The following is an 18,611-nucleotide window of genomic DNA, read 5'->3' as shown; positions in this document are numbered from 1 at the left end:
GAACAATGTCTGCACACGCCATCAGAAATATCCACCACCCTGACAAACTAACACCATTAAAAGTTATCATTATCAGTTTTTTATTGTGCTTGCCGCTGAGGTCTGTGGAGGCAGGTTTTGTCTTACTTTTAATTTAAATTCTTCATTCAATGTTGACGCCTGCAGGGAAACAGCTATTTTATATACATGCACGCCTTTAAAACCAGATTTACCAGAGGGAAACAAACAGTTATCTGCCTGATTACAGATGAGGTTCAGGTGCTTATTCTCCTGTCCTTGTCTTCCTCAGGTGTAACAATACACTGTAGGCAGCTCTATATTTTTCATAGTCTATCTGAGCAGAACACCCCATTGTCCTTATTTATGAAAGGCGATTGCTTGTCTGAGAGGAAGATACAAAGCAAAGGAAACAGCTGTGATGAAAAGAGGACCTGAGAGGGCATTTTGTACTGCGATTACGTGCACAGGGGCAAAGAAATACCTGCAATGTGAAGCTGAGTACCCATAATCACAGTGGAGAATGTTCTTAAGGTGCTTAAGGTGATTGCTTTTATAAAATGAGAACCAGCACATTGTAGGAAACTCTTTTTTTTTAGTGCGTGTGCACACAGAAGAAGCTGGACCTGCAAGCAAATAAGGTCCATGCACCCAACGCTAGTTTAAATCAGTGGATCACATAATAATGAATTAGGCCCAGTTCAGACCTGGTATTACCATCCACCCTGAGAGATCCGATCACATCAAGTGGACAGCTTTAAGTACAGGTGTGAACATGTGGCATGGTGGCCACTCGTGGAATTGCAGCTAAAAATTCACCTGCGGCCAAAAAAAGCCATTATAAAAGAGACGTCTGTCAAACTGTTGTCGGGACACCAAGAACTGCAAACGAGGTCGATTATGACTCTTTCTATTATGAATTTTCGATCCATGGAGGTTTTATATTTGTACAACTTTCAATAATCTGAGAAAGGCAATTTAAAAATCTGCGACGTCATCACGATGTAAAGTCTACGGGCCGAGCGGGAACCTCGCGGGCGGTGCCAACCAGGGGAAACTCTACTGCACATGCATGACCAGGAAGTAAAAGCAGAAGCCAGAAAACTTCTCAAGAGCAATTCTCATCCATCTTCCATCTGGCATTTAGTTCATCTATATACATCTATGCTCAGACCACATTCAGAGGTGGTCCAGGCCACATGTGATCACATTCCTTTAGTTGTCTCCTGGGCCACATCGAAGGGCCGCCTACTCAACACGACGTCCTCCGCGGAAAACAAGAAGAAGCCACGACAACAGGCAGAATGGATTACACACTGTTTGATTTCCATTTAGTTCACTGTGATGTAAATTACATGTTTGGGCTCTCTTTACCTGCCGATATTAGCAGCAGATGTTTGTAATTGAATTAGTAACTGCAGTATCCCTGACTCCCTTACAAATTGTGTGATTTTAAGAGCTGTTCAGTGAGGAGAAACTAATCAAACTTTGTGAAACGGATACAGCAAATTCCAGATGTATGCTTTCTTGTAAATTCGGCATTAAGTGCAATATATTAAGTTGTTTCTTTCCTTTTGAAAAAAAAAGTGTCATGGCATTACTGTCTCAGCCTGTCTGCTTGAGTCAAAAGTCCGTCTTACCTCTCACCATTTAGCAGCTGTTTGAATTGACTGTTTCACCTGGTTTAAACATTTACACAAAATTTGTGAAAGCAGGCAACATTTTATTGACGTAAACATGTCAAATTTTTACAAATCCAGTAAACAGTAAACACTAAAGGTAACTTCTTTGTCGCCCGTGGAAAAAGACGTCAGACTCCCTTAAAAAACCTCTCAATTTTGTGAGTTGTTGAGTTTAGAGAAACTCTATAAACTTTGTGAAACACTGTCTACAATAAATTCTTAACTATTTGGGCCTTCTTGTAAATTCAGCAAATGTTGTACATGAAGTGGTCACTTGAGACACATCTGGAAAAGCATGGGTTTGAACTGATGGACTTAAAGCTGTCCACTAATAAAATTACTAAGGATGGATGTCAATGGCAGCTCTGATTTTCCTCTTAGAAATGGTGCAAGATCAAAATGATTAATGTCACAAACTTTCTTCTTCTGCACGGATCAAATCAATCTTTTATTAGGGAGCTGGACCCTATCCCAGCATGCATTAGGTGAAAGGACAAGGAAAGTATTTTTGGCATTTTTCCATCTTCATTGTTTTATACTGATTTAAGTCTGAAGATGAGAAATGAGCTGTTTCTCTCTTCTTTTTCCATGGCCTCTGTGTATGTAAAGCTTGTTGTTAACAACTCTGCAGACACTGTATGCGCATCACTAACTGCTGTGTAAACTCCTTTGAGGATATTCTTTCCTGGGATTGAAGGCATGTCTGTGTGCTGATGATAATTGGCTGTCAGAACCACAATTACTTTGAAAAATGCTCTGCAGGATTTTTTTTTTTTTTAGTGGAGCGACTTGCTGCAGATAAAAACAGTTACAGTGAATAAAAAGTTAGCAGCAGAGCAGAATTACAGCATATTCAGTAAATTCTGGTCTTCTCACACAACAAATTCTCACTGCATACGTATCACAAATAATTGGATTACTTACATCAATTATAAACCAAGAAGATGAGTTGCATTTTGCATTAGGATATGGAGCTGTTTTTTGCAGTTCTTCTTTTTTAGAGGAGCTTGAGAAGCACTTCTCCGTAGTGTATTAACTGAGGGATCCTCTCTATGAAAGCCACACAGAGATTTATAAAGATAGATTATATATTACAACCTATATTGTATCTGATGGAGCACATTATTTGGTTGTTCTACAATACACATAACACATTTCTAAAGAACAGTACTAAGTATGAGAAACTGTATAAATGTAGGATTAATGTGTGAAGCTTTCTTTCCAAAAATGGTGCTGCAGCAAGAACTGGGACGAGCAGATTTTATGTGATGATTTTACAACTTTTATCGGCAGATCTAGATTTTTTTCAACATTTTCAAAGACTTGAGAACAAACTGAGGTTTGCAGACTTCAAACTTCATCTTCATCTTCAGTTATCCAACTTTAAAAGTAATTCATTGAATACATTTTTTAATGTATTTAACACATTCAGATTGTTTAAATGATGTATTTAATAAAACTGTTAGAGAGGCCTGGATTGTAATGGGACTGACAATGTGAAGTTCAGAGTTTATTGTTGTATAGACGTTCTGACTGTATATTAGTTGTGTTACCTGATGTCCACCACTCTGTGTGTATTCGGTGAAAGGCCATGCTCCACCTACTGGCCAACTGAATTAATACCCCTAGTAGAGGAAGCAGTGTGGCTGAGGTTAAAGGAGCTGATACAGGTGGTGTCGTTCATGACCAGGGCCGGAGCTACTACTGAGGCCACTGAGGTCATGTACTCATTATTTACTTCTGGGTCTTTGATGTCTTAATACATATATATATATATATATATATATATATATATATATATATATATATATATATATATATATATATATATATATATATATATATTTGGTAAAAACTTTATAATATCTATCATATCATTAAAATAAACAATTATATATAATTAAAAACAGCAAATATATAGTTAATTACATTTTATTTAACACTTATTTCACTGTTAACAAGCAATGAAATGCTTTATAAACGATTTATTAGCAACTGTTTATTGGAAAGTTGCAGCTGATGTTCATAATAATAAATATGTGGTTCATTTCTAAACATTATTTGGATGAGTTCTATCTATCTATCTATCTATCTATCTATCTATCTATCTATCTATCTATCTATCTATCTATCTATCTATCCCAACTTTTCTTGATGTACGGGTGGAGACGGGGGGCAGGACCTCAGTATTTCTAAAATCCTGGCTCCGGCCCTGGACAGAGATGGTTGTTTTCCAGTCTCTGAGTTAAGCTAAGCTACCCGGCAGCTGTGCTGACTTCAGTCTTTACCGAAAGGACAGATGTGCGATGGGTATCAGTCTTCTCATTTCTCTCTCTGCCAGATTTTCATCTTTAACTGTGACAAGTCCTGCGTCATGCATCTTGGTTATGACTCTTTAATAACCATTAAAGATCGATAAAACAACTAATAACTTTAGTTTTACCTTTTTGAGGTGTTTGTTTGAAAGTCAATTGTTGTCTTATTTGAGGACATTATATTTGTTTGCATGGAAAACTCCAATTAAAAGAAGACAATAATCAGGTGTGGTGACGTACAGTACACTATGGCTATTTTAAACCATCTCTTAATTGCATTTACAGAATGTTTACTGTATAGTGATATTGTTACCATAGTATAAAATTACATGTACCATGATGGAAAATTTTGGCCGCCTCTAATTCACATCAGATTTTTCTGATTAAACTCTCAAATATCATTAAATCCAGAGAGTCTTCACTCTTATTCATAGCTAAGGAACTAAAACTTGCCATCGACTGCTCTGTGCCTTCTCTCCATCTGTTATTTTTTCACAGTCCCTCCGTACTTCCACCCCACCTCCACCCTCCTTTGACTCCACTAAGTATTTATAAATGGTCCCATACGGGAAGCGCTTCGTCACTTACTGCAGAGCGAGTCTCCTGGACCCGGCCCAACAGCAACAAAAACAAACTGTCTTTCATGTCCACAGGGTCTGGTGTCTTTCTTTCTTCTTTCTGAGCCAAGCCCTCTGCTGAGTCCATTGTTTGTTGCTCTAAGAGGAACTTGATGACTTATAATTCATCAGGAACACACTAAACCCCAGTGGCCTCTTGACATTTCAGCCCGCTGTTGTACTGGATGGCTTCAACACCCAACATATGAAAATACTGGTCTGGGCTGGATGTGTTAGTGTAGTGGATAAGGATCGCCTGGGAGCAGGGAATGGATGGTGTGTATATGTTGTCACCGTGTGTGTGTGTGTGTGTGTGTGCAGGACAGTATATCAGATTGTAACAGATAGAATTGTTCAAACCCCCCGAGCAGAGCCGCCCACCTCCTTCCTCTGACGGTTGCTGGACGTCCTGAAACCAATGCGGATTTCACGGCTTCACAGTGGTGGATGTCCGCTGCCAACAGTTTATCCTAACAGTTTTCTGCTCTCTATTGATTTCTCAACAATGTGTCAGATTAACTGGCTGCCGGCACAAAACGCCATTAAACGGATGCCTTGACATTTTGTGTTTTTTCGGCTGCCATTTTTCTTTTTGCCGGCCACTTGTCACATCGTGGAGGGAACTACTTTTTTTTGCCTCGTGTCGTTCGGACAAGGACAAAAGGCTTATCGGCATTCCTCATTGAGCATGTGTGTTCGCTGGGAAGCTAATGAGCTAGCTGATGACCCACAATACTTTGCATGCCTCACTGACACATGGGAGGACAGTTAGCTGTAAGAATAATATAATTACAGGATATTAGTTAAACTGAATTACCTTATTTTGGAGCAGTAATGATAAGTGATGTATCAGTAAGGATCACACATGATATGACAAATTTATGGAAAGGAAAAAAAGTAGCTGCAACTAAAAGCTGTAAAAGAGAAGTGGCCATTTCTTTTTTCAAATTAAATCCAAGCATCTATCATCTTTAAAGCTTCTTTAACCCACTCAGACAGTCCTCAGTTATCAGCCCACTAGATTTCTCTGGTGTTTGCACTGTTTCAGTCAGTCAGGCTTAAATTTCTGCACCGTGGGGGTAATGGATCAGTTGACAGACAGGGTGAGAGCTGCCCTCGAGTGCATGAATGAAACTGCAAAAATTGCATCGAAATGTCACATTTCTTCGCTTCAAATAAGAGAAGAGCATCCCGCTTTATGGGAACTGAAGTGAAAACAACTGCAGCTAAATCAAGATTCTTCCTCATGATTAGGTTTTCCTGAAGGTGATCCACGTGTGTCAGAAAAACAACCATCTACATTTTCCTCAGATCATCTCGCATCGTTTGTGACATCTGTCTCAGAATTTGCCTCCACCCTGATTACGATGGAGTGAATGGAAATTTGCTTGGTGCCATCACAGCATTGAAAATGACACTTTAAACAACTCAACAACAGCAACACCTCCGTATTATTAGACTGGTTGGATGGGAAGACGGTACATCTCAACCAAAACAGGCATTTGAGGCCAAACCTGAATCTCTTTCTAACCCTAACCAAGTGGTTTTTGTGCCTAAACTAAACCAGATCAAAATTACAGCGTTGTGAAAATTGAGCCTAAAGAAAAACGTTGCAACATGAATAAATATTTCAACATATGTGTGGTTTGCAGAATCGTACATTGCCGACATTTATTCTGGTGATTGGGTTGTTTTTTTGTACACTTAAAGCTCAATCACAGCTATCTTCTGAGACTTTCTTCACTTCCTGTATGGGTAGAAATGTCTATACCAGACACCAGAGAGAATGTGTAGTATCACAATTAGTGGGGAAGATGTGATGTTTTTTTCTGCACTGCAGTCTTACCTCAAGATTTAGGCAGATAACGCAGGTGTGTTTTTACATAAAAATCTTGCCTACCGCAGCTTAAATAACTGCTGCTTGTAAAAACACCAGGCGCTGTGGCAGGTGCATGAAAAAGTTTGTCCCCCGTGGCACACTGCGCTCAGAAACTTTATCCTGCTGTTTCCCAAACACCATCTGAGGATGTGAACCTGGATGGCAGACAGGAAATAAAAAAATATAGTATCCAGCGCTGCTTTTCGGGGTCCCAGAGGGTGCAGTGTGATGGAAGGTTAGCAGTATAACTTCACAGCAGATTGAGCCAGTTAAACCTTCACAATAGACTGGAAAAATAACATTTAGATTGAAAAACAAAATGATTTCCAAAAGGTCCCCGTGGGGGAGAGAATTAAAATGAGAGCTTTGCGAGGAGAGCCAGTTGCATGAAGTCTCTCCAGGTGCCTTTTCTTTGTGCTGCTAAATTGATTTCCATTATTATGAATATGTCTGTTTGTTTGGCTTGCTTCCAGGGTGTGTTTGTGTGAATCAGATAGATGAGAGAGTTGAGGTCTAGTCTGCATCAAAGGGAAGGTTTCAGGCTGTAAGGCAGAAGGCAGAAGTGAGGTGGAAAATAGGAGGAGGATATGGTCAGATTTTGATGGAGAAAAACAGCTGCAGTGCATGAAAAAGCTACAGAAAATGAATAGCAGTTAATTTATCAACCCCTTGTTGCTTGCTCTGAAGCCCTGAAATAAACCCACAGGAACAGAGTCCATATTTGCTCTGCCTTCATAAAGTATTTACAGTCTTTTTTCCTGCATTTTATAGTGCTGCTGCCCGAAATAAAAAAGAATGCAGAATGTATCTGATACTTAAATATCCTACAACTTAAAAATGATTATGGAAATGAATCACAAACATATGGACAATGCACAAATAACATAACCTTACACTTTTAAATTCATGCAGTACATATTCCATATCTCCAACCTTGCGTGCAGGTGATGATGAATCCTTCCCATCAACTTCTTCGGAGAGTAGATCCATAGTCAAGCGACCTCAACGGCAAGGCCCAGTCACCTGACTAAAGACCCTGTAACCCATCCACCCTACTGGGGCTTTCTCGCTCTTTAAACCACCTCACCTGGTGTTAAATGGATGGTATTTGAACATATCTTTTCCAAATAACTCAACAGGATGGATTCACGTATCACCTGCATGCAAAATTGGACTTTGGCGTACGTGCTGCCCGCAATTTGAAAGTGAAAATGAATGTTATTTCCACGCAGATTGAAGCGACTTGGCTGTGAGTCCAGTATTCACCCTCCTTTTAGATTTGTTTTTGGTCCGTACCAACTCCCGAGGGAAATATCTGTCTCTTTAAAAGCTGCTAGATGCCCCACGATATTCACCAGCCAGTCACGAACTGACAGCCACTACAGCTGGCAGGGCTCCAGACTGACTTTATACACTTAGTGCACTTTTTCATTGCACCAGCACATAATTTAGGTGCAGCCAATAATACTGGTGGTTATAAATTGTACAATAATGGTGCAATTAAATATTTTTTCTTCATTTAAATCACAGCACAGGCAACAAGAAATTGAAACAACAATAGTTTTTATACATTTATCTGACCTTCTGAATATCAGGTGCACCGGTGCAACCAATGGAAAGGTTTAGTCGCACTTGACAGACTTTTGGGTAAATGTGCAACGAGACGACAAGGCTGCCAAACCGCTGACAGCAGTTCTAGTCTGTGTTTCGTCATTTTTAAGTGTGAAACCACTGGATATTTTTAACAAGGGACCAAGGCGTTTCAACATTTGTAAGTGTGACACCACTGGATATTTTTAAGGAAGACGTCGGGACAAAACCAGGTGTTTTTGATGGGAACTCGGGCCATTCTCCAGCTGTGTGTGTGCAACAAAACCAGGTGTTTTTAACGAGACCTTCAGGGCATTTCCAGCCTTGTGTGTGGCATGTTTTCCTAATTTATACCTTTTTTTTGTGTGCCTAAACCTAACCACAGTAAAAGAACAGCATTGTGATGAGGGAGAAATAGAAAATTCAACCTAAAGAAACGTTGAGTTGTAACATAAAGAAAAATAGAATTTAAAATTATCTGTGGTTTTGAAGACCAAAATAATGAGCTGAAAGATGCTAAAACACTCGCCACAGCAGAGGTGATAATTATCTGTGGGTCTGTCACTACGTGAGCTCAGCACACATGGTAACTTGATCCACTGTTAGATGAATAATGATTATGATGATGAAGCTTTGTCACAGCTCTTCTCCAACTCTCTTTGGAAACATCTGCATCGGTTCAGCACATTTGGACTTCGCAGAAACGGCTCAATCTTCAAGTCATTCCACAGATTTTCTCTGGGAATCAAATCTGGTGTTTGAGGCTGCTCAAGGACTTTCACATTCTTTTTGTGAAGCCACTCCAACGTTGACTTGGCAGCGTGTTTGAGTCCTGTTGGAGGAGAAATTCGTTGGCCCCCACTCTCAGGCCTTTGGCACTCAGAAACCTGCTTCTCCTCGAGATTTGCTTGTGTTTGGATCCCTGCATTGTTCCTTTGGACCTCTGGCAAAGGCTGCCTGTCCTCTTTGGCCAAGTGTGAAGCCGCACCATGATGGCGCTTCGAGGTATGGATGGTGTTAGACAGTTGATAAGCTCTGCTCTGGTCCAGTGGACACAACACTTTGCATCAGGCGAATCTTTTTGGATCGTATTTCATCAGACGTCAGAATCTTTTGCGTCATGCTCTCGGTCTTTCACACGTCTCTTGACAAGTTCCAGCCTGCTGCCATGTGGTGACTTTATTTGAAGGCCCCTGCTGACAGTTTCTGTCCTGGCAAGTTACTCTGTCATGATTGAAGAACACTAGGGTTTTTTTTTCTCGGAGCGGTGTTGAGGTTCTTGGCCGCCTTCCTGATCAACATCTTTCTTGGCAGGTTGCTCTGTTTGTTCGAAAACCAGCTCTAGGAGGAGCCCTGATAATTAAATTTGTGTTGTTCTGTCTCTAAATGGTGTGGCAATGCTGCTGTTGACTCCAAAACCTTTACTTTAGTTTCATTCTCTTCCCCTAGACCTGAGTCGCAGAAAAAGTTCATTTTATAATGATTCATCCCAGATGTTTCCAGCGATGTTCAAACCCAGAGAAATCTGTCATTTTGTTCAAGGTGATGGTCTAATCTGGTGTCCTGTCACTGTAACTTCCAGGAGTCAGAGTGAGGAAGAAAGTCAGTGAATGAGACCAAACATAATGTGAATAAAATTAAAAACACTACCTTGTCCATGAACATTTCAGCCTGAGTTACGTTCGATAGATATTCATCGTCAGTGTTTCCTTTAGGAATTTTGTGCAAAGCTTTAAATTAGCTTCAACTAAAGTCCTTCACACTTTTTTGTCAGTCAACTCTGGTGCTGTTTAGCCTCTGAGATTTCTGCCTCCACCCCAAAACAATGAAAAGCAACTTGGTGCACAGAGCACCGTAAAATGAATAATCCACAGACCTTCTTGTCTACACTGATGTTTAGTTTGTGGATTATCTGTGGACAGAGATGTGTACTATAATTTGTTTTTCTGAGGTTTTGAGTGAAAAGTCTCAACAATGCCAAATTTAAAATGAATTTCTTTCATCTGAAGTGCAGCATAAGAGACTGCACAGAAGGTTAAAGAAATACTTTCAGAGGGCATCATCATCTTTACAACTTATGCTTCTTGAAAGCTTCTATATTTCTCTGCTGAACCAAAAACAGATTTATCTCACATTTAAATAAGAGTTTTTCTTTAATGTAATTCTAAATCTATCTATGAATGCACAGTATTTGATATTTGAGGACAAAAAGAAGCACTTTGACAATATTGAGTCAGAAAATCAAGGACCAGTGAGATCTCAGTGTGTGTGATGAACAGAGAGGCAGAGAGTTTTGTGTACACAGAAAGCACTGCTTTATTGACTGCACTGGACTGGACTGGATTGGTCTGGACTGGATCAGGTGGGACTGGGACTCCATCAGATGAAGGTGGGAGTTGAAGGGGTGGGGGTGGGGGGGTGGCGGGCCAGACAGGTTGGGGGTTTGGGGTGGGAGGGATCAGAGTGGGATGCAGCCATCATTAAGGCAACACAAACAGCATGCAGATACAGTCACAGGAAACATCGTCATCATCATCATCATATTGCTTTTCAAAGTCTCGCTTAAAACATCGAAATTGTACAAAAAGGAAGAAAATAGGTTTTTCGCACTAATGAAAAATACATTTTTTGATTTTTTTTCCCTCCTACAAAGAAGATTCTAATACAAGAAAATAAATATAGCAAAAAAAGCCAAAAAATAATTTAAAATAGCTCTTCTTTTTCATATATGTTCAATAGTTCTCTTTGCTATTAACAAATGGCACAACATTCTTTGAAACAAAGAATACAGAAGGATAAACTCCTGCAACATTCATATTATTGTATTGAAGAACCGATGCAGAGTGGAGGAGAAACTGGACACGACAGCAGAGATTTGAACACCTTTTATAAGGACAAATAAGACAGGAAGAGGAGGAGGAGGAGGAGGAGAAGCCTTGTCCAGCTCTGCTTTTGACTGGATGATGCTGATTGGTATTCAAATCGTGCCAAAATACGACCAATGTGATGCGAAACACTCTCATGTTGCGGAACGATAACCCAATAATGTTTGAAAACGGCGGAGAGAAGGGAGAGAAAACTGTTCCAACAAGAAGCAGCTTCATCAATTAACCTTATTTCAACAAAGGGGGGGACATACTAAGTGCTCAAAATAACAGACTAACATAAAAAATGGATATTCGTAAGTGCTGAGACTTGACTGAATTCTTGTTTGATAAAGTTTTTTTTAAACCTGAGGGAGGAGACTTTGTGGATCACAGGTCAGGAGAGGAGAGCGAGATCTGATGTTAATAATGAGTCAGAAACTGGCTGCTCAGGGAGGAAGAGGACGGAGAAGAAGTAGAGAAAGATGTCGTGGAGCTGAGAGTGAGACAGTGAAATGACAGAACAACATAAAGTTAAAGAGACACCGACTATGAAGAAGAAGGACAGAGAGGGAAATGCTGAAGAAGACGTCAGTAGAAATCTGTTTTGGTTCATTGTCCACAATAAATAAGTCTGTGTGTTTTATCTAAATCCAAAATGAAGCTTTTTGAAAAACCCTCACCCGTTTTAGATGTTAAACACAATGAACAAGCCGTATTCATGCTGATTTTGTAAGATGATAAATCACTCACTTCTGCTCATTCAGTTGTCTGAAGGACAAACCGAGACGTTTATGTCGAGTTTGACTGAAGCGTGTTTCACGTTGAATTAACGAGGCAATTAAGCTCGACTCTGTTTGGTAAAAGAGAGAAACTTGAATTGATTTTTTTTTCATTTTAGTAAAGAAAAAATCTTCTTTCTCGACAGACTGTGATATTATTTTGTTAACTTAATAGACTAATTAGCAAACTCAACACTTTTACATCTCCCAGCTGAAACAATGGGGCTACCAGACTATCGCCTCTTGTTGTAAAAAGTGGTATCATGAGGCAGGACGGGCCAGAGTTAGCTGGTTAGCATGCTAACTTCTCTGCTTCACAGTACATCGACATCTCTGACATAACCTCAACACTTCAAACTCTGCTGATAAGTTGTGAATTTGTGTCTCTTTGCAGACCTACAACTGAATTTTACGACTGTTCAGCTTGTTGAAACTGACTTATTTAGACTTCCAAAGGTTCAGTTTTAGTCCAACTTCAGATGAAATCATTTTAAACACGAGGATGCGTTGCTATCTGCAATCTCTCATTTCATCCACCCTCTCTGCTGTCACAGCAATACTCTCTCTGTCTGAAGTTGGTGGATTATGAATCTGAAAGGCCCAGAAACTGTCTTTCTGCAGCAGAAATGTAACTGAGAAAACCAAATTTGTCTAATGGGCAACTGTAAGTTGGTTTCCCTGTCTCAGATTTGTGATTTATTAGGTTTATTTTTTTTACATGTTCAAGTGTTTAACCAGCAGGGAAGCGAGACTGTGATGCTGTTTTGTTATTTGCTGACTGAATTGGGACAAAGGAGAAGTGATTTAGCTGTTTCCTCGCTCTTGTTCAGGTAGTTAAGTGTGTGACTTTATGTAGACAAATTGAAACTAGTGTGGCTGTTTTCTTATATAAATTGTTTTTCAAATTAGCCAGCTTAGCGTGGACATAGCCTACTAGAAAGAGAGAGACACTGGTCTTCGTTCCCTCCAGATGAAGAAGAGTAGCAGGAGGACATGTACTCAAACTATAATCCTATGCCTTCTGCAACCACACAACATACACACCTGTCTGCACACACACAGGCTGTATTACAGAGGGACTGTACGTTCCCCCATGCATGTAATCAAAAGACATTTTTCCTTCCCTGCATGTATGAAAGATCGCACAGCGGAGGCAAATAAATACATATTTGCCTCAGAGGAAGAAGATAAAACATTTTTTCTGTGTGTGTGTGTGTGTGTCTGTGTGTGAAAGACAAAGTGAAGAAGAGCAGTGAGGAAGATGATAACATAACAGAGACCAGGAGAGAGAAATAAAGCGCCGACAGATAATGCGGTGAAATGACGAGTGGGAGAGAGAGCAGAGACAGAAACACAGCGCAGAGGGCCTCTTAACAAACGGTCGTAACCTGCATTTTAAATTCAGATTGTGTCTAGACGTGATTTATCCAGATTACTTCCACACCTGGAAGTAAAGTGTTTCCAGCGCCGGCACTGAAATACCTCTTCATAAAACAGACCCACCAGCGTCTTTCTGTTAAGATTTACACTTTGTGTAGGAGCTCCCAGCTGAACTTAAATTTACGCTACCAAATGTTGCGTCAGTGGGAGACGTCGGCTTCAGACAAATGGATCGTCAAGTGCGACTCGGTTGCATTTACACCTCAATTTGTCCGCAGTGATATATACGTCTAACCCGAACCTCCCAGGAGTGTGATGGTGAAACCAGATGTAAAGGGAGGAAGGATAAATTGCTCAGATTGTGAAGGAGCCATGTTTCCATCCAGGTTTCAAGTTCAGTTGCCAAATATGATCTTAAAATTAATTTGATGTCAACGCTGGATTGTGATTGTGATCTGATGAGGAGCAGATGGGTTACAAAAAAATTCCCCCAAATTTTTAAATATCGAAGTACTTTGGCTGGTTGATTGTGATATTTAAAGAAAATAGTTGTGTTGGTCTAGATTTTGTCTTAAAGTTGGAGACGATCCATCTACTTTTTCCTTCACATGTCCAGTCTAGAGACCAAAACATGGCTGAACCATTTGATCCGTCAGGGCTTACTGTACCAGAAAGGTGAGCAAGATAATAATGTGTTGGTCTTTTCATGGGCTTTGTTGACAGCAAGAAAGATCCAGACTTTTGCCAGTAAGCCTTGTTCACTATCTGTGGCGCAAGCATCAGCTAACCACACGTAACCACAGAGAGGGATTCGTATCGAAGGACAAGGTCGATAATAAAACACTCTGCCATAAAACTGGATTGTTTTCCGCGCGGGTCACGCCATTTAATGCAAATTTTTTTTACCAGTTTGTGTTCTGCTTTCCTGATTCAATGTCACAGTTTGTAGAGGAAATACTAAGATGGAGACCCGGCTGTAAGGAGAGAGAGAGAGAGAGAGAGAGAGAGAGAGAGAGAGGAGAAAGCACAGAGAAGAAGAGATAGAGGAGGGGGGTGAGGGGAGGAGGGGAGGGCCTGGTGTTGTTTATATTAGCTGCTTGTTAACTTGACTGTGCGGACAGGCTGCAAACAGAACACAGAGGAAAGAACAAGTTGTTCTCTTTCTGTCTGCTTCTCCGGCTCCGGTTCAGTAAGCCTCTCCCTCCTCTCCCTCTCTTTCGTTCTTTCTTTCTATCCATCTCTTTTCTTTCCTCTTCCCTCGCTCCCTCTCTCCAGGCCAGAGCAAAGCAGAGTGCAACATTTTCCCCTCCTCACATGTTCTTCCACAACACGTGCCTGTCATTATTTGTCCTTAAAGGGTAACTTCAGTATTTTTTAAAAACCTGGACCCAAATCAAGACATATTTTGGTGTCTGAATGACGAATACGTACAAAAAGGTTTTGTGGAATTTGTAAAATAGATTGTCAGATTGTTCTTGTAAGTGTTTGACAAAATTATGGAAATGATCCGTACAGAGATAGACTTTTTCGTTAACGAGAGAGAGAGATCCAGATAACAGACGCTGTGTCGCTCTCCTTCAAAGCCACCAGACTCCATTGAAAAAAACAGCAATTTAACCTTGCAGAACAGTGAAGTCGGATGTCTACCGCTGGGTTAGTTTGTTTGTGTGACTTTGGTGTGGGCGCTTTCACATCTGTCGTTTGGTTCATTCTCTCCGTACCAAAGAGAAAAAAATAGATAATTGTTTTTTTGCATTTTTAGTTCTGGTGTGGTTCCTGTTCACACTGACTTTTAACAAATGAACCAGGAGGAGTAAACATGAAGTTACGGACTGACAGGTAACTTGTGGATTGGACTGTTTTGGCGATTGTCATCCTGCATCATCAGGACCCACGTGGGGATAACATAGCATCGAAAAAGACCTGGATAGATTTAATTGGCCGCATTTCCACTGTCAAAACTTAATCTGAGGGAGGAAATGCAGCCAATTAGTCATTTAGACACGAACATTTGTTTAGAAAAAAAAAAAAAAAAAAAAGTCCCAGGTTTCAAAACGCTGGAATTACCCTTTAAAGCTACAGACATCCTTGTATCTTCTTTTAAATCATCCTATGCTTCAAAAGCGATTTTTGAATAGAGCCACGTGCCAACCAAGGAGGCTGATCACCGGACAGGAGAGGAGGACAGAGGAGGCCTTGTGGGCAGGAGGGACACAACAGGAGGTGTTTTATAGGGATTCAGGATGGAGGAGAAAGAGGGGGTTTTTGCTGGTGGTGGGAGGGGGGGGGAGGAGGAAGATGTCGGGTGGTGGAGGCAGAGTAAGGTGCGCAGATTGTGCAGATGGGAGCTTTAGTTTTAAAAACATTAATCGGAGCTTCTCTCGAGGCAGATGTTTGCGAGGGATGTTGGACTGAGAAACAAGTGGTGTGGGGAGCTTCTTCAGGTTTAACTTTGACATGAAGGTACACATCTGCTCTGCTGTTGTTGTTGTTGTGGTAGAGCCGAATGCAACCATTTTTGACGATTGGTTTATTGTTACAGTTGTCTACGAAGGATAAATGGAAAATAATCTCCAGTTTGAGCTTCTCAAATGTCAAAAATTGCTGCTGTTCTCTGTTTTTCTTTAATTATAAAGTGAATATTTTTGGATGTTGGACTGTTGGTTGGACATAGCACGTGTTGCTGGTCAACCAATGAGATACCAAGATCATGAACGCTGGCCCTCTGATCAACTCACTGCGGTTCTTTGGCTCCACCACTTTGGACTGTTTGTCAGTCGAGCTCGTTTCTGCCTCCACAGCAGCTCAGTTTATACGACTAAACCTCCGATCTGTGCAGTGTGTCTGGGTTGTGGATATTGAGACCTTGAAGCCATAACTTTGCTGTAACGGAGAGGAGAGCAAAGCGCCAGTAAAAACAGAGGAAGCAGATAATGAGTCGGCTTTCTAGTTTGATACGAGCCACGGCGGCCAGCTAAAGCGTTACAAAAGAAAAAACAAAAAAAACAGCTTCCAAAGGCTTTTTCAAAACACGGAAAATGAAAATGTTTCTAGTAGTAGTATTTGAACAGTATTATACATCGTTGTATAAACTCCAGCGGTACGTAGGTAGGTATGTGGGTCGGTTTGAAGGGCTGGCGTCAGACAGTAAAGCGAGGATTACAAACAGGAAGCACAAAGTAGTTAGTCTGCATTTCCAAATGATTAAACAGTGACAGTCTCTGGTCAATTTGACAATTCATTCAACTTTGGTCAAGATTCCAGTCCTGGATACTTTTCGAGACTTCAAAATCAAGATCTGAACCGCTGTGTTGTCAGTTATCTGCTCTCACTTGAGCCCAGCAGGCATTTTGTGTCCTCAGACTTCCTTTTAAACAAAATGCTCCCTGGGAGAGAAGCTGAGGCATGAAATTAAATCTAACATCACTAAAGAATCATGAGCATTTTCTAATCCTGGCGTTACCGACCTCAGCACAGCCTCAAACCGCTTTTCTTATTGGATGAAGAAGCAACCACAGAGGAAGAGCGACATCCTATGTACCTGAACATCCTGATGTCCTTCTGCTTCCTCAAAACCACCTCAGCGCAACATCAGTTGTTATTTTCAGAGGTGCGGAAATTAAACTTTTTTCATCCAGTAGATGCAACACCTTGAATCAAACAGATGGTTTTGTTGCAAAGACTTGGCAGCTCCCAACCCGCCTCGCTGCGAATAAAAAAGCTTTAAATATGATCTTTGCTCAGCTGAGGAGGTTCTGAGGAACCCAGCCCTTGCTGGTGCAGTGATGTCTTTCCAAGGGATTTTACAACAATGTCAGTACAGTAGACGGCAGCTGTGTGAATTACAGGAAAGGTTCCAATCGCCTGCAGCAATCAGTGCTGGCCTTTAACCAGCTTTTCAGCACAAATCTAGGTGGAATGCACCACCGTGTGTAGGTGTGTTCTCCGACCTGCCATTACGTGCACGATGCCCACCAGCTGTATTTCCGAGGCGTAGCATTCGTGCCAACCGGCTCACCACTTACAAAACCGATTATGCATTACGTCTTAACAGTGCACTCCTAATGGTGAGCGTGCACAGAGGAACATAACCTCCGCTATTCCACCAGGGCTGATTCTGCTGATACTGACAATGATGCAAAAGATTGTAAATGCCATTAAAGATATGACAAATTAAAACCCAGAGAAGAGACAAATCACCTAATCAGAATCTCGTATCATCTGGATATCCGACCTGACGATGGTTGCAAAATTCAAAAGATCATCAGAGCACATTTCGGGCTGCGAGCCAACACCCACACCAGCGTACCACACAGAGGACGGTGATGCTTTGAAGTTGTATTCTAGTGGATATTGATAAAAAGAACCTGCGAGAGACTCCAGTCTACAGTATCTACGAAGCGGAAGGAGAGGGCATTGAAGCCACACTGTAAATATAGAATAATAACCAGTTTGTGTATGCCAAGGCTGCACAGGATCAAGGAAAAAAACTAACAAAAAAATACAATTTGCCTTACAAGGTACTATGGAGTTTTTCTTGGGTGAAAATTTGAATCTTTAGAGACTCACCTAACTACCCCCACAACTTTCTGGAGAGGAAAATCAGCCAAAAATAAGTTGTTTTTTTCCCCTTCCAGCGCTGTGCAGCCTCGGCATTTGCTACTACATGTTAAGGCCGTAAATGTGAGGCCTTGTCTAAAACCACTGTCTACAAAGTCAGGCTACTCTGAACATTGAATATTGAAACCGAGAGTACATGTTTTCTGTCTCAGCAACACATGAATGGTAACGACCACCAGGTGGAGGATTCTGGGGCAAAGCAATGACGTGGTGCGATCCATTTGAACTGGGAAGTCGGAATTTTTTGAGTTCCCAGTCTGCAATTTCAGCTGGGAAATTTCAACGCGTCGCCAACCCTGACCTCAAAATCCAAAACGGCAGACGTTAAAGCTGCACTTCGTCTCATTAAATCAGTCTTCCACACAAATACACTGAAACTGTGGACATACATCGTGTTTGTATGCTCAAAATCCGACGTGATGCTTTGGTATGACGTCATTCCCGGCTCCAACTTCCGAGGTAAATGGAACGCACCAGCACTTCCCCACATCCTCGCTTCAAAAACACAAGCTTTGTTGCAGTTATTGTTGTTGTGTGTGTTGTTATGGGGGTTGTAATAACTGTAGCAAACGTAGAAGTCCAAATTCCCTCCGCCTGTCCTGCATCTGTGCTGGGTTTTTTTTTTTACGAATTCAGCAACAGTATTATTCAGCAATTTAACACAAAACCCTGCCTTTCGAAAGAAAGTTTGGATTTGAGTCTTCTACGATGGCTACACCTGAAGGTCAAAGGAGACAGAGTCGCTGCGCCGTCACCTGTAATTATACTCTCCTGCTGTTAGGGGGCGTTTCACTCTGAGTAAGCTCGTACTTCCTGATGCAGTCAGGACCACATATACATAAAAAACTAGTCATCTTGTACATTATAACCCTGTTATACCAGCTC

Source organism: Pagrus major, chromosome 13 (assembly GCF_040436345.1).
Source record: "Pagrus major chromosome 13, Pma_NU_1.0".
In the NCBI taxonomy this organism is placed as follows: domain Eukaryota; kingdom Metazoa; phylum Chordata; class Actinopteri; order Spariformes; family Sparidae; genus Pagrus; species Pagrus major.
Note: the sequence above shows the minus strand (reverse complement) of the source record.